Here is a 16,532-nt window from a genome sequence, read left to right on the forward strand (position 1 = left end):
GGCCATATTGGATCTTTAACCACCATATTTGTCATGTAAGGCCAACTAGACCTGGGATGAATATAAAGGCCATATTGGATCTCCAACCACCACATTTGTCATGTAGGGCTAACTAGACCTGGGATGAATATGTGGGCCATATTGGATCTCCAACCACCACATTGGTCATGTAGGGCCATCAAGACCTGGGATGAATATATAGGCCATATTGGATCTCCAAGCAACACAGTTGTCATGTAGAGCCAACTAGACCTGGGATGAATATGTGAGCCATATTGGATCTCCAAGCAATACATTTGTCATGTAGGGCCAAATAGATCCAGGGATAAATATGTTGATAAAGCTGCATGGGAATCCAGGTAACAGTTTAGTAGATGTAATAACAAACGTTTGCTTGTGGATTGATATAAAAGAGATGATGGACAAAAGATGATCCCGCAAACTCGTCTGATCTACAACTTGTGGCATTAAAAAGGAAAACATGTATATACTTAATTATTAAATGTACCAGGAAATGTATTCCATTCTGGAATTACTTCACAAGTTTCTTCACCAATTATTTGTTGATAAAATGAATTTTTTCTTTCAGAAAATTGTAATAAAGAATTTGAACCAACAACGGTAATTTATGCCGCTCACTGCTTTTACCAATCAATCAACAAGCTGACTTACTACCTCAAAACTGGATAATTATTCAATGTTGGGCATTTCTGGTCAAGTCTGATGGTATTGACTTACTACCTCAAAACTGGGTAATTATTCACTCATGGGCATTTCTTGTCAAGTCGGATGGTAATGTCTTACTACGTCAAAACTGGGTAATTATTCAATGATGGGCATTTCTGTTCAAGTCTGGCAGTAATTCCTTGCTGGAGCAGCAAATCTTGGGACAATGATAGTAAATATTATTTGTTGTAGCAATCTTGTCCTTTTCAATTATGCCTAATGCAGTACATATTTTATTATAAAGGTCTAATACATGGTGATAGACCACTGACAAACACTATAAGGCCATGGCAGTCCATATTGTATCATAAATGTATAATACATGGTGATAGACCACTGGCAAACACTATAAGGCCATGGCAGTCCATATTGTATCATAAATGTATAATACATGGTGATACACACACTATATGGCCATGTCAGTACATAGTGCATTATAGAAGTCTAATACATGGTGATAGATCACTGACAAACACTATATGGCTATGGCAGACCATATTGTATTATAAATGTATAATACATGGTGATAGACCACTGACAAACACTATAAGGCTATGGCAGTCCATATTGTATTATAAATGTATAATACATGGTGATAGACCACTGACAAACACTATAAGGCTATGGCAGTCCATATTGTATTATAAATGTATAATACATGGTGATAGACCACTGACAAACACTATAAGGCTATGGCAGTCCATATTGTATTATAAATGTATAATACATGGTGATAGACCACTGACAAACACTATATGGCTATGGCAGTCCATATTGTATTATAAATGTATAATACATGGTGATAGACCACTGACAAACACTATAAGGCTATGGCAGTCCATATTGTATTATAAATGTATAATACATGGTGATAGACCACTGACAAACACTATATGGCTATGGCAGTCCATATTGTATTATAAATGTATAATACATGGTGATAGACCACTGACAAACACTATAAGGCTATGGCAGTCCATATTGTATTATAAATGTATAATACATGGTGATAGACCACTGACAAACACTATAAGGCTATGGCAGTCCATATCGTATCATAAATGTATAATACATGGTGATAGACCACTGACAAACACTATATGGCTATGGCAGTCCATATTGTATCATAAATGTATAATACATGGTGATAGACCACTGACAAACACTATAAGGCCATGGCAGTCCATATTGTATCATAAATGTATAACACATGGTGATACACACACTATATGGCCATGTCAGTCCATAGTGCATTATAGAACTCTAATACATGGTGATAGGTCACTAACAAACACTATATGGCTATGGCAGTCCATATTGTATTATAAATGTATAATACATGGTGATAGACCACTGACAAACACTATAAGGCTATGGCAGTCGATATTGTATTATAAATGTATAATACATGGTGATAGACCACTGACAAACACTATAAGGCTATGGCAGTCCATATTGTATCATAAATGTATAATACATGGTGATAGACCACTGACAAACACTATAAGGCCATGGCAGTCCATATTGTATCATAAATGTATAATACATGGTGATACACACACTATATGGCCATGTCAGTCCATAGTGCATTATAGAAGTCTAATACATGGTGATAGGTCACTAACAAACACTATATGGCTATGGCAGTAAATATCGTATTATAAATGTATAATACATGGTGATAGACCACTGACAAACACTATAAGGCTATGGCAGTCCATATTGTATTATAAATGTATAATACGTGGTGATAGACCACTGACAAATGCTATAAGGCTATGGCAGTCCATATTGTATTATAAATGTATAATACGTGGTGATAGACCACTGACAAACACTATATGGCTATGGCAGTCCATATTGTATTATAAATGTATAATACGTGGTGATAGACCACTGACAAACACTATAAGGCTATGGCAGTCCATATTGTATTATAAATGTATAATACATGGTGATAGAGCACTGACAAACACTATATGGCTATGGCAGTCCATATTGTATTATAAATGTATAATACATGGTGATAGAGCACTGACAAACACTATATGGCTATGGCAGTCCATATTGTATTATAAATGTATAATACATGGTGATAGACCACTGACAAACACTATATGGCAATGGCAGTCCATATTGTATTATAAATGTATAATACATGGTGATAGACAACTGACAAACACTATATGGCTATGGCAGTCTATATTGTATTATAAATGTATAATACATGGTGATAGACCACTGACAAACACTATAAGGCTATGGCAGTCCATATTGTATTATAAATGTATAATACATGGTGATAGACCACTGACAAACACCATATGGCTATGGCAGTCCATATTGTATTATAAATGTATAATACAAGGTGATAGACCACTGACAAACACTATAAGGCTATGGCAGTCCATATTGTATTATAAATGTATAATACATGGCGATAGACCACTGACAAACACTATATAGCTATGGCAGTCCATATTGTATTATAAATGTATAATACATGGTGATAGACCACTGACAAACACTACAAGGCTATGTCAGTCCATATTGTATTATACATGTATAATACATGGTGATAGACCACTGACAAACACTATAAGGCTATGGCAGTCCATATTGTTCATAAATGTATAATACGTGGTGATAGACCACTGACAAACACTATATGGCTATGGCAGTCCATATTGTATGATAAATGTATAATACGTGGTGATAGACCACTGACAAACACTATAAGGCTATGGCAGTCCATATTGTATTATAAATGTATAATACGTGGTGATAGACCACTGACAAACACTATAAGGCTATGGCAGTCCATATTGGATTATAAATGTATAATACGTGGTGTTAGACCACTGACAAACGCTATATGGCTATGGCAGTACATATTGTATTATAAATGTATAATACGTGGTGATAGACCACTGACAAACACTATATGGCTATGGCAGTCCATATTGTATTATAAATGTATAATACGTGGTGATAGAGCACTGACAAACACTATATGGCTATGGCAGTCCATATTGTATTATAAATGTATAATACGTGGTGATAGAGCACTGACAAACACTATAAGGCTATGGCAGTCAATATTGTATTATAAATGTATAATACATGGTGATAGAGCACTGACAAACACTATATGGCTATGGCAGTCCATATTGTATTATAAATGTATAATACATGGTGACAGAGCACTGACAAACACTATATAGCTATGGCAGTCCATATTGTATTATAAATGTATAATACATATTGACAGAGCACTGACAATCACTATATGGCTATGGCAGTCCATATTGTATTATAAATGTATAATACATGGTGACAGAGCACTGACAAACTGGCAGTCCATATTGTATTATAAATATATAATACATGGTGACAAACACTATACGGCTATGGCAGTCCATATTGTATTATAAATGTATAATACATGGTGATAGACCACTGACAAACACTATATGGCTGTGGCAGTCCATATTGTATTATAAATGTATAATACATGGTGATAGACCACTGACAAACACTATAAGGCTATGGCAGTCCATATTGTATTATAAATGTATAATACATGGCGATAGACCACTGACAAACACTATAAGGCTATGGCAGTCCATATTGTATTATAAATGTATAATACATGGCGATAGACCACTGACAAACACTATAAGGCTATGGCAGTCCATATTGTATTATAAATGTATAATACATGGCGATAGACCACTGACAAACACTATAAGGCTATGGCAGTCCATATTGTATTATAAATGTATAATACATGGCGATAGACCACTGACAAACACTATAAGGCTATGGCAGTCCATATTGTATTATAAATGTATAATATATGGCGATAGACCACTGACAAACACTATAAGGCTATGGCAGTCCATATTGTATTATAAATGTATAATACATGGTGATAGACCACTGACAAACACTATAAGGCTATGGCAGTCCATATTGTATCATAAATGTATAATACATGGTGATAGACCACTGACAAACACTATATGGCTATGGCAGTCCATATTGTGTCATAAATGTATAATACATGGTGATAGACCACTGACAAACACTATATGGCTATGGCAGTCCATATTGCATTATAAATGTATAATACCTGGTGATAGACCACTGACAAACACTATAAGGCTATGGCAGTCCATATTGTATTATAAATGTATAATACGTGTTGATAGACCACTGACAAACAGTATAAGGCTATGGCAGTCCATATTGTTCATAAATGTATAATACGTGGTGATAGACCACTGACAAACACTATATGGCTATGGCAGTCCATATTGTATCATAAATGTATAATACGTGGTGATAGAGCACTGACAAACACTATATGGCTATGGCAGTCCATATTGTATTATAAATGTATAATATATGGCGATAGACCACTGACAAACACTATAAGGCTATGGCTGTCTATATTGTATTATAAATGTATAATACATGGTGATAGACCACTGACAAACACTATAAGGGTATGGCAGTCCATATTGTATCATAAATGTATAATACATGGTGATAGACCACTGACAAACCCTATAAGGCTATGGCAGTCCATATTGTATCATAAATGTATAATACATGGTGATAGACCACTGACAAACACTATATGGCTATGGCAGTCCATATTGCATTATAAATGTATAATACCTGGTGATAGACCACTGACAAACACTATAAGGCTATGGCAGTCCATATTGTATTATAAATGTATAATACGTGTTTATAGACCACTGACAACCAGTATAAGGCTATGGCAGTCCATATTGTTCATAAATGTATAATACGTGGTGATAGACCACTGACAAACACTATAAGGCTATGGCAGTCCATATTGTTCATAAATGTATAATACGTGGTGATAGACCACTGACAAACACTACATGGCTATGGCAGTCCATATTGTATTATAAATGTATAATACGTGGTGATAGAGCACTGACAAACACTATATGGCTATGGCAGTCCATATTGTATTATAAATGTATTATACATGGTGATAGACCACTGACAAACACTATATGGCTATGGCAGTCCATATTGTATTATAAATGTATTATACATGGTGATAGACCACTGACAAACACTATAAGGCTATGACAGTCCATATTGTATCATAAATGTAAAATACATGGTGATAGACCATTGAGAAACACTATAAGGCTATGGCAGTCCATTTTGTATTATAAATGTATAATACATGGTGATAGACCACTAAGAAACACTATATGGCTCTGGCAGTCCATATTGTATTATAAATGTATAATACATGGTGATAGACCACTGACAAACACTATATGGCTATGGCAGTCCATATTGTATTATAAATATATAATACATGGTGACAGATGTATAATACATGGTGATAGACCACTGACAAACACTATAAGGCTATGGCAGTCCATATTGTATTATAAATGTAAATAACTTTGTGATAGACCACTGACAAACACTATAAGGCTATGGCAGTCCATATTGTATTATAAATGTATAATACATGGTGATAGACCACTGACAAACACTATAAGGCTATGGCAGTCCATATTGTATTATAAATGTATAATACATGGTGATAGACCACTGACAAACACTATAAGGCTATGGCAGTCCATATTGTATTATAAATGTATAATACATGGTGATAGACCACTGACAAACACTATATGGCTATGGCAGTCCATATTGTATCATAAATGTATAATACATGGTGATAGACCACTGACAAACACTATAAGGCCATGGCAGTCCATATTGTATCATAAATGTATAACACATGGTGATACACACACTATATGGCCATGTCAGTCCATAGTGCATTATAGAAGTCTAATACATGGTGATAGGTCACTAACAAACACTATATGGCTATGGCAGTCCATATTGTATTATAAATGTTTAATACATGGTGATAGACCACTGACAAACACTATAAGGCTATGGCAGTCGATATTGTATTATAAATGTATAATACATGGTGATAGACCACTGACAAACACTATAAGGCTATGGCAGTCCATATTGTATCATAAATGTATAATACATGGTGATAGACCACTGACAAACACTATATGGCTATGGCAGTCCATATTGTATCATAAATGTATAATACATGGTGATAGACCACTGACAAACACTATAAGGCCATGGCAGTCCATATTGTATCATAAATGTATAATACATGGTGCTACACACACTATATGGCCATGTCAGTCCATAGTGCATTATAGAAGTCTAATACATGGTGATAGGTCACTAACAAACACTATATGGCTATGGCAGTAAATATCGTATTATAAATGTATAATACATGGTGATAGACCACTGACAAACACTATAAGGCTATGGCAGTCCATATTGTATTATAAATGTATAATACGTGGTGATAGACCACTGACAAATGCTATAAGGCTATGGCAGTCCATATTGTATTATAAATGTATAATACGTGGTGATAGACCACTGACAAACACTATATGGCTATGGCAGTCCATATTGTATTATAAATGTATAATACGTGGTGATAGACCACTGACAAACACTATAAGGCTATGGCAGTCCATATTGTATTATAAATGTATAATACATGGTGATAGACCACTGACAAACACTATAAGGCTATGGCAGTCCATATTGTATTATAAATGTATAATACATGGTGATAGACCACTGACAAACACTATATGGCTATGGCAGTCCATATTGTATTATAAATGTATAATACATGGTGATAGACCACTGACAAACACTATAAGGCTATGGCAGTCCATATTGTATTATAAATGTATAATACATGGTGATAGACCACTGACAAACACTATATGGCTATGGCAGTCCATATTGTATTATAAATGTATAATACATGGTGATAGACCACTGACAAACACTATAAGGCTATGGCAGTCCATATTGTATTATAAATGTATAATACATGGTGATAGACCACTGACAAACACTATAAGGCTATGGCAGTCCATATCGTATCATAAATGTATAATACATGGTGATAGACCACTGACAAACACTATATGGCTATGGCAGTCCATATTGTATCATAAATGTATAATACATGGTGATAGACCACTGACAAACACTATAAGGCCATGGCAGTCCATATTGTATCATAAATGTATAACACATGGTGATACACACACTATATGGCCATGTCAGTCCATAGTGCATTATAGAACTCTAATACATGGTGATAGGTCACTAACAAACACTATATGGCTATGGCAGTCCATATTGTATTATAAATGTATAATACATGGTGATAGACCACTGACAAACACTATAAGGCTATGGCAGTCGATATTGTATTATAAATGTATAATACATGGTGATAGACCACTGACAAACACTATAAGGCTATGGCAGTCCATATTGTATCATAAATGTATAATACATGGTGATAGACCACTGACAAACACTATAAGGCCATGGCAGTCCATATTGTATCATAAATGTATAATACATGGTGATACACACACTATATGGCCATGTCAGTCCATAGTGCATTATAGAAGTCTAATACATGGTGATAGGTCACTAACAAACACTATATGGCTATGGCAGTAAATATCATATTATAAATGTATAATACATGGTGATAGACCACTGACAAACACTATAAGGCTATGGCAGTCCATATTGTATTATAAATGTATAATACGTGGTGATAGACCACTGACAAATGCTATAAGGCTATGGCAGTCCATATTGTATTATAAATGTATAATACGTGGTGATAGACCACTGACAAACACTATATGGCTATGGCAGTCCATATTGTATTATAAATGTATAATACGTGGTGATAGACCACTGACAAACACTATAAGGCTATGGCAGTCCATATTGTATTATAAATGTATAATACATGGTGATAGAGCACTGACAAACACTATATGGCTATGGCAGTCCATATTGTATTATAAATGTATAATACATGGTGATAGAGCACTGACAAACACTATATGGCTATGGCAGTCCATATTGTATTATAAATGTATAATACATGGTGATAGACCACTGACAAACACTATATGGCTATGGCAGTCCATATTGTATTATAAATGTATAATACATGGTGATAGACAACTGACAAACACTATATGGCTATGGCAGTCTATATTGTATTATAAATGTATACTACATGGTGATAGACCACTGACAAACACTATAAGGCTATGGCAGTCCATATTGTATTATAAATGTATAATACATGGTGATAGACCACTGACAAACACCATATGGCTATGGCAGTCCATATTGTATTATAAATGTATAATACAAGGTGATAGACCACTGACAGACACTATAAGGCTATGGCAGTCCATATTGTATTATAAATGTATAATACATGGCGATAGACCACTGACAAACACTATATAGCTATGGCAGTCCATATTGTATTATAAATGTATAATACATGGTGATAGACCACTGACAAACACTACAAGGCTATGTCAGTCCATATTGTATTATACATGTATAATACATGGTGATAGACCACTGACAAACACTATAAGGCTATGGCAGTCCATATTGTTCATAAATGTATAATACGTGGTGATAGACCACTGACAAACACTATATGGCTATGGCAGTCCATATTGTATGATAAATGTATAATACGTGGTGATAGACCACTGACAAACACTATAAGGCTATGGCAGTCCATATTGTATTATAAATGTATAATACGTGGTGATAGACCACTGACAAACACTATAAGGCTATGGCAGTCAATATTGTATTATAAATGTATAATACATGGTGATAGAGCACTGACAAACACTATATGGCTATGGCAGTCCATATTGTATTATAAATGTATAATACATGGTGACAGAGCACTGACAAACACTATATAGCTATGGCAGTCCATATTGTATTATAAATGTATAATACATATTGACAGAGCACTGACAATCACTATATGGCTATGGCAGTCCATATTGTATTATAAATGTATAATACATGGTGACAGAGCACTGACAAACTGGCAGTCCATATTGTATTATAAATATATAATACATGGTGACAAACACTATACGGCTATGGCAGTCCATATTGTATTATAAATGTATAATACATGGTGATAGACCACTGACAAACACTATATGGCTGTGGCAGTCCATATTGTATTATAAATGTATAATACATGGTGATAGACCACTGACAAACACTATAAGGCTATGGCAGTCCATATTGTATTATAAATGTATAATACATGGCGATAGACCACTGACAAACACTATAAGGCTATGGCAGTCCATATTGTATTATAAATGTATAATACATGGCGATAGACCACTGACAAACACTATAAGGCTATGGCAGTCCATATTGTATTATAAATGTATAATACATGGCGATAGACCACTGACAAACACTATAAGGCTATGGCAGTCCATATTGTATTATAAATGTATAATACATGGCGATAGACCACTGACAAACACTATAAGGCTATGGCAGTCCATATTGTATTATAAATGTATAATATATGGCGATAGACCACTGACAAACACTATAAGGCTATGGCAGTCCATATTGTATTATAAATGTATAATACATGGTGATAGACCACTGACAAACACTATAAGGCTATGGCAGTCCATATTGTATCATAAATGTATAATACATGGTGATAGACCACTGACAAACACTATATGGCTATGGCAGTCCATATTGTGTCATAAATGTAAAATACATGGTGATAGACCACTGACAAACACTATATGGCTATGGCAGTCCATATTGCATTATAAATGTATAATACCTGGTGATAGACCACTGACAAACACTATAAGGCTATGGCAGTCCATATTGTATTATAAATGTATAATACGTGTTGATAGACCACTGACAAACAGTATAAGGCTATGGCAGTCCATATTGTTCATAAATGTATAATACGTGGTGATAGACCACTGACAAACACTATATGGCTATGGCAGTCCATATTGTATCATAAATGTATAATACGTGGTGATAGAGCACTGACAAACACTATATGGCTATGGCAGTCCATATTGTATTATAAATGTATAATATATGGCGATAGACCACTGACAAACACTATAAGGCTATGGCTGTCCATATTGTATTATAAATGTATAATACATGGTGATAGACCACTGACAAACACTATAAGGGTATGGCAGTCCATATTGTATCATAAATGTATAATACATGGTGATAGACCACTGACAAACCCTATAAGGCTATGGCAGTCCATATTGTATCATAAATGTATAATACATGGTGATAGACCACTGACAAACACTATATGGCTATGGCAGTCCATATTGCATTATAAATGTATAATACCTGGTGATAGACCACTGACAAACACTATAAGGCTATGGCAGTCCATATTGTATTATAAATGTATAATACGTGTTTATAGACCACTGACAACCAGTATAAGGCTATGGCAGTCCATATTGTTCATAAATGTATAATACGTGGTGATAGACCACTGACAAACACTATAAGGCTATGGCAGTCCATATTGTTCATAAATGTATAATACGTGGTGATAGACCACTGACAAACACTACATGGCTATGGCAGTCCATATTGTATTATAAATGTATAATACGTGGTGATAGAGCACTGACAAACACTATATGGCTATGGCAGTCCATATTGTATTATAAATGTATTATACATGGTGATAGACCACTGACAAACACTATATGGCTATGGCAGTCCATATTGTATTATAAATGTATTATACATGGTGATAGACCACTGACAAACACTATAAGGCTATGACAGTCCATATTGTATCATAAATGTAAAATACATGGTGATAGACCATTGAGAAACACTATAAGGCTATGGCAGTCCATTTTGTATTATAAATGTATAATACATGGTGATAGACCACTAAGAAACACTATATGGCTCTGGCAGTCCATATTGTATTATAAATGTATAATACATGGTGATAGACCACTGACAAACACTATATGGCTATGGCAGTCCATATTGTATTATAAATATATAATACATGGTGACAGATGTATAATACATGGTGATAGACCACTGACAAACACTATAAGGCTATGGCAGTCCATATTGTATTATAAATGTAAATAACTTTGTGATAGACCACTGACAAACACTATAAGGCTATGGCAGTCCATATTGTATTATAAATGTATAATACATGGTGATAGACCACTGACAAACACTATAAGGCTATGGCAGTCCATATTGTATTATAAATGTATAATACATGGTGATAGACCACTGACAAACACTATAAGGCTATGGCAGTCCATATTGTATTATAAATGTATAATACATGGTGATAGACCACTGACAAACACTATATGGCTATGGCAGTCCATATTGTATCATAAATGTATAATACATGGTGATAGACCACTGACAAACACTATAAGGCCATGGCAGTCCATATTGTATCATAAATGTATAACACATGGTGATACACACACTATATGGCCATGTCAGTCCATAGTGCATTATAGAAGTCTAATACATGGTGATAGGTCACTAACAAACACTATATGGCTATGGCAGTCCATATTGTATTATAAATGTTTAATACATGGTGATAGACCACTGACAAACACTATAAGGCTATGGCAGTCGATATTGTATTATAAATGTATAATACATGGTGATAGACCACTGACAAACACTATAAGGCTATGGCAGTCCATATTGTATCATAAATGTATAATACATGGTGATAGACCACTGACAAACACTATATGGCTATGGCAGTCCATATTGTATCATAAATGTATAATACATGGTGATAGACCACTGACAAACACTATAAGGCCATGGCAGTCCATATTGTATCATAAATGTATAATACATGGTGCTACACACACTATATGGCCATGTCAGTCCATAGTGCATTATAGAAGTCTAATACATGGTGATAGGTCACTAACAAACACTATATGGCTATGGCAGTAAATATCGTATTATAAATGTATAATACATGGTGATAGACCACTGACAAACACTATAAGGCTATGGCAGTCCATATTGTATTATAAATGTATAATACGTGGTGATAGACCACTGAGAAATGCTATAAGGCTATGGCAGTCCATATTGTATTATAAATGTATAATACGTGGTGATAGACCACTGACAAACACTATATGGCTATGGCAGTCCATATTGTATTATAAATGTATAAAACGTGGTGATAGACCACTGACAAACACTATAAGGCTATGGCAGTCCATATTGTATTATAAATGTATAATACATGGTGATAGAGCACTGACAAACACTATATGGCTATGGCAGTCCATATTGTATTATAAATGTATAATACGTGGTGATAGAGCACTGACAAACACTATATGGCTATGGCAGTCCATATTGTATTATAAATGTATAATACATGGTGGTAGACCACTGACAAACACTATATGGCTATGGCAGTTCATATTGTATTATAAATGTATAATACATGGTGATAGACAACTGACAAACACTATATGGCTATGGCAGTCTATATTGTATTATAAATGTATAATACATGGTGATAGACCACTGACAAACACTATAAGGCTATGGCAGTCCATATTGTATTATAAATGTATAATACATGGTGATAGACCACTGACAAACACCATATGGCTATGGCAGTCCATATTGTATTATAAATGTATAATACAAGGTGATAGACCACTGACAAACACTATAAGGCTATGGCAGTCCATATTGTATTATAAATGTATAATACATGGCGATAGACCACTGACAAACACTATAAGGCTATGGCAGTCCATATTGTATTATAAATGTATAATACATGGTGATAGACCACTGACAAACACTATAAGGCTATGTCAGTCCATATTGTATTATACATGTATAATACATGGTGATAGACCACTGACAAACACTATAAGGCTATGGCAGTCCATATTGTTCATAAATGTATAATACGTGGTGATAGACCACTGACAAACACTATATGGCTATGGCAGTCCATATTGTATGATAAATGTATAATACGTGGTGATAGACCAATGACAAACACTGTAAGGCTATGGCAGTCCATATTGTATTATAAATGTATAATACGTGGTGATAGACCACTGACAAACACTATAAGGCTATGGCAGTCCATATTGTATTATACATGTATAATACATGGTGATAGACCACTGACAAACACTATAAGGCTATGGCAGTCCATATTGTTCATAAATGTATAATACGTGGTGATAGACCACTGACAAACACTATATGGCTATGGCAGTCCATATTGTATGATAAATGTATAATACGTGGTGATAGACCAATGACAAACACTGTAAGGCTATGGCAGTCCATATTGTATTATAAATGTATAATACGTGGTGATAGACCACTGACAAACACTATAAGGCTATGGCAGTCCATATTGGATTATAAATGTATAATACGTGGTGTTAGACCACTGACAAACGCTATATGGCTATGGCAGTCCATATTGTATTATAAATGTATAATATGTGGTGATAGAGCACTGACAAACACTATATGGCTATGGCAGTCCATATTGTATTATAAATGTATAATACGTGGTGATAGAGCACTGACAAACACTATAAGGCTATGGCAGTCCATATTGTATTATAAATGTATAATACATGGTGATAGAGCACTGACAAACACTATATGGCTATGGCAGTCCATATTGTATTATAAATGTATAATACATAGTGACAGAGCAATGACAAACACTATATAGCTATGGCAGTCCATATTGTATTATAAATGTATAATACATGGTGACAGAGCACTGACAAACACTATATGGCTATGGCAGTCCATATTGTATTATAAATGTATAATACATGGTGACAGAGCACTGACAAACACTATATGGCTATGGCAGTCCATATTGTATTATAAATATATAATACATGGTGACAAACACTATACGGCTATGGCAGTCCATATTGTATTATAAATGTATAATACATGGTGATAGACCACTGACAAACACTATATGGCTGTGGCAGTCCATATTGTATTATAAATGTATAATACATGGTGATAGACCACTGACAAACACTATAAGGCTATGGCAGTCCATATTGTATTATAAATGTATAATACATGGCGATAGACCACTGACAAACACTATAAGGCTATGGCAGTCCATATTGTATTATAAATGTATAATACATGGCGATAGACCACTGACAAACACTATAAGGCTATGGCAGTCCATATTGTATTATAAATGTATAATACATGGCGATAGACCACTGACAAACACTATAAGGCTATGGCAGTCCATATTGTATTATAAATGTATAATACATGGTGATAGACCACTGACAAACACTATATGGCTATGGCAGTCCATATTGTGTCATAAATGTATAATACATGGTGATAGACCACTGACAAACACTATATGGCTATGGCAGTCCATATTGCATTATAAATGTATAATACCTGGTGATAGACCACTGACAAACACTATAAGGCTATGGCAGTCCATATTGTATTATAAATGTATAATACGTGTTGATAGACCACTGACAAACAGTATAAGGCTATGGCAGTCCATATTGTTCATAAATGTATAATACGTGGTGATAGACCACTGACAAACACTATATGGCTATGGCAGTCCATATTGTATCATAAATGTATAATACGTGGTGATAGAGCACTGACAAACACTATATGGCTATGGCAGTCAATATTGTATTATAAATGTATAATATATGGCGATAGACCACTGACAAACACTATAAGGCTATGGCTGTCCATATTGTATTATAAATGTATAATACATGGTGATAGACCACTGACAAACACTATAAGGGTATGGCAGTCCATATTGTATCATAAATGTATAATACATGGTGATAGACCACTGACAAACCCTATAAGGCTATGGCAGTCCATATTGTATCATAAATGTATAATACATGGTGATAGACCACTGACAAACACTATATGGCTATGGCAGTCCATATTGCATTATAAATGTATAATACCTGGTGATAGACCACTGACAAACACTATAAGGCTATGGCAGTCCATATTGTATTATAAATGTATAATACGTGTTTATAGACCACTGACAACCAGTATAAGGCTATGGCAGTCCATATTGTTCATAAATGTATAATACGTGGTGATAGACCACTCACAAACACTATAAGGCTATGGCAGTCCATATTGTTCATAAATGTATAATACGTGGTGATAGACCACTGACAAACACTACATGGCTATGGCAGTCCATATTGTATTATAAATGTATAATACGTGGTGATAGAGCACTGACAAACACTATATGGCTATGGCAGTCCATATTGTATTATAAATGTATTATACATGGTGATAGACCACTGACAAACACTATATGGCTATGGCAGTCCATATTGTATTATAAATGTATTATACATGGTGATAGACCACTGACAAACACTATAAGGCTATGACAGTCCATATTGTATCATAAATGTAAAATACATGGTGATAGACCATTGAGAAACACTATAAGGCTATGGTAGTCCATTTTGTATTATAAATGTATAATACATGGTGATAGACCACTAAGAAACACTATATGGCTCTGGCAGTCCATATTGTATTATAAATGTATAATACATGGTGATAGACCACTGACAAACACTATATGGCTATGGCAGTCCATATTGTATTATAAATATATAATACATGGTGACAGATGTATAATACATGGTGATAGACCACTGACAAACACTATAAGGCTATGGGAGTCCATA

The 16,532-nt window shown here is 34.5% G+C and overlaps 1 long non-coding RNA gene across 2 annotated transcripts in view; it reads right to left on the reverse strand.

Annotated features, from left to right (window-relative positions):
* Window positions 1-16,532, reverse strand: part of LOC149789853 (uncharacterized) — a 268,141-nt gene that overhangs the window by 2,438 nt on the left and 249,171 nt on the right. The window lies entirely within an intron of this gene.

Source organism: Sinohyriopsis cumingii, chromosome 10 (genome assembly GCF_028554795.1).
Source record: "Sinohyriopsis cumingii isolate HCF-2022 chromosome 10, ASM2855479v2, whole genome shotgun sequence".
In the NCBI taxonomy this organism is placed as follows: domain Eukaryota; kingdom Metazoa; phylum Mollusca; class Bivalvia; order Unionida; family Unionidae; genus Sinohyriopsis; species Sinohyriopsis cumingii.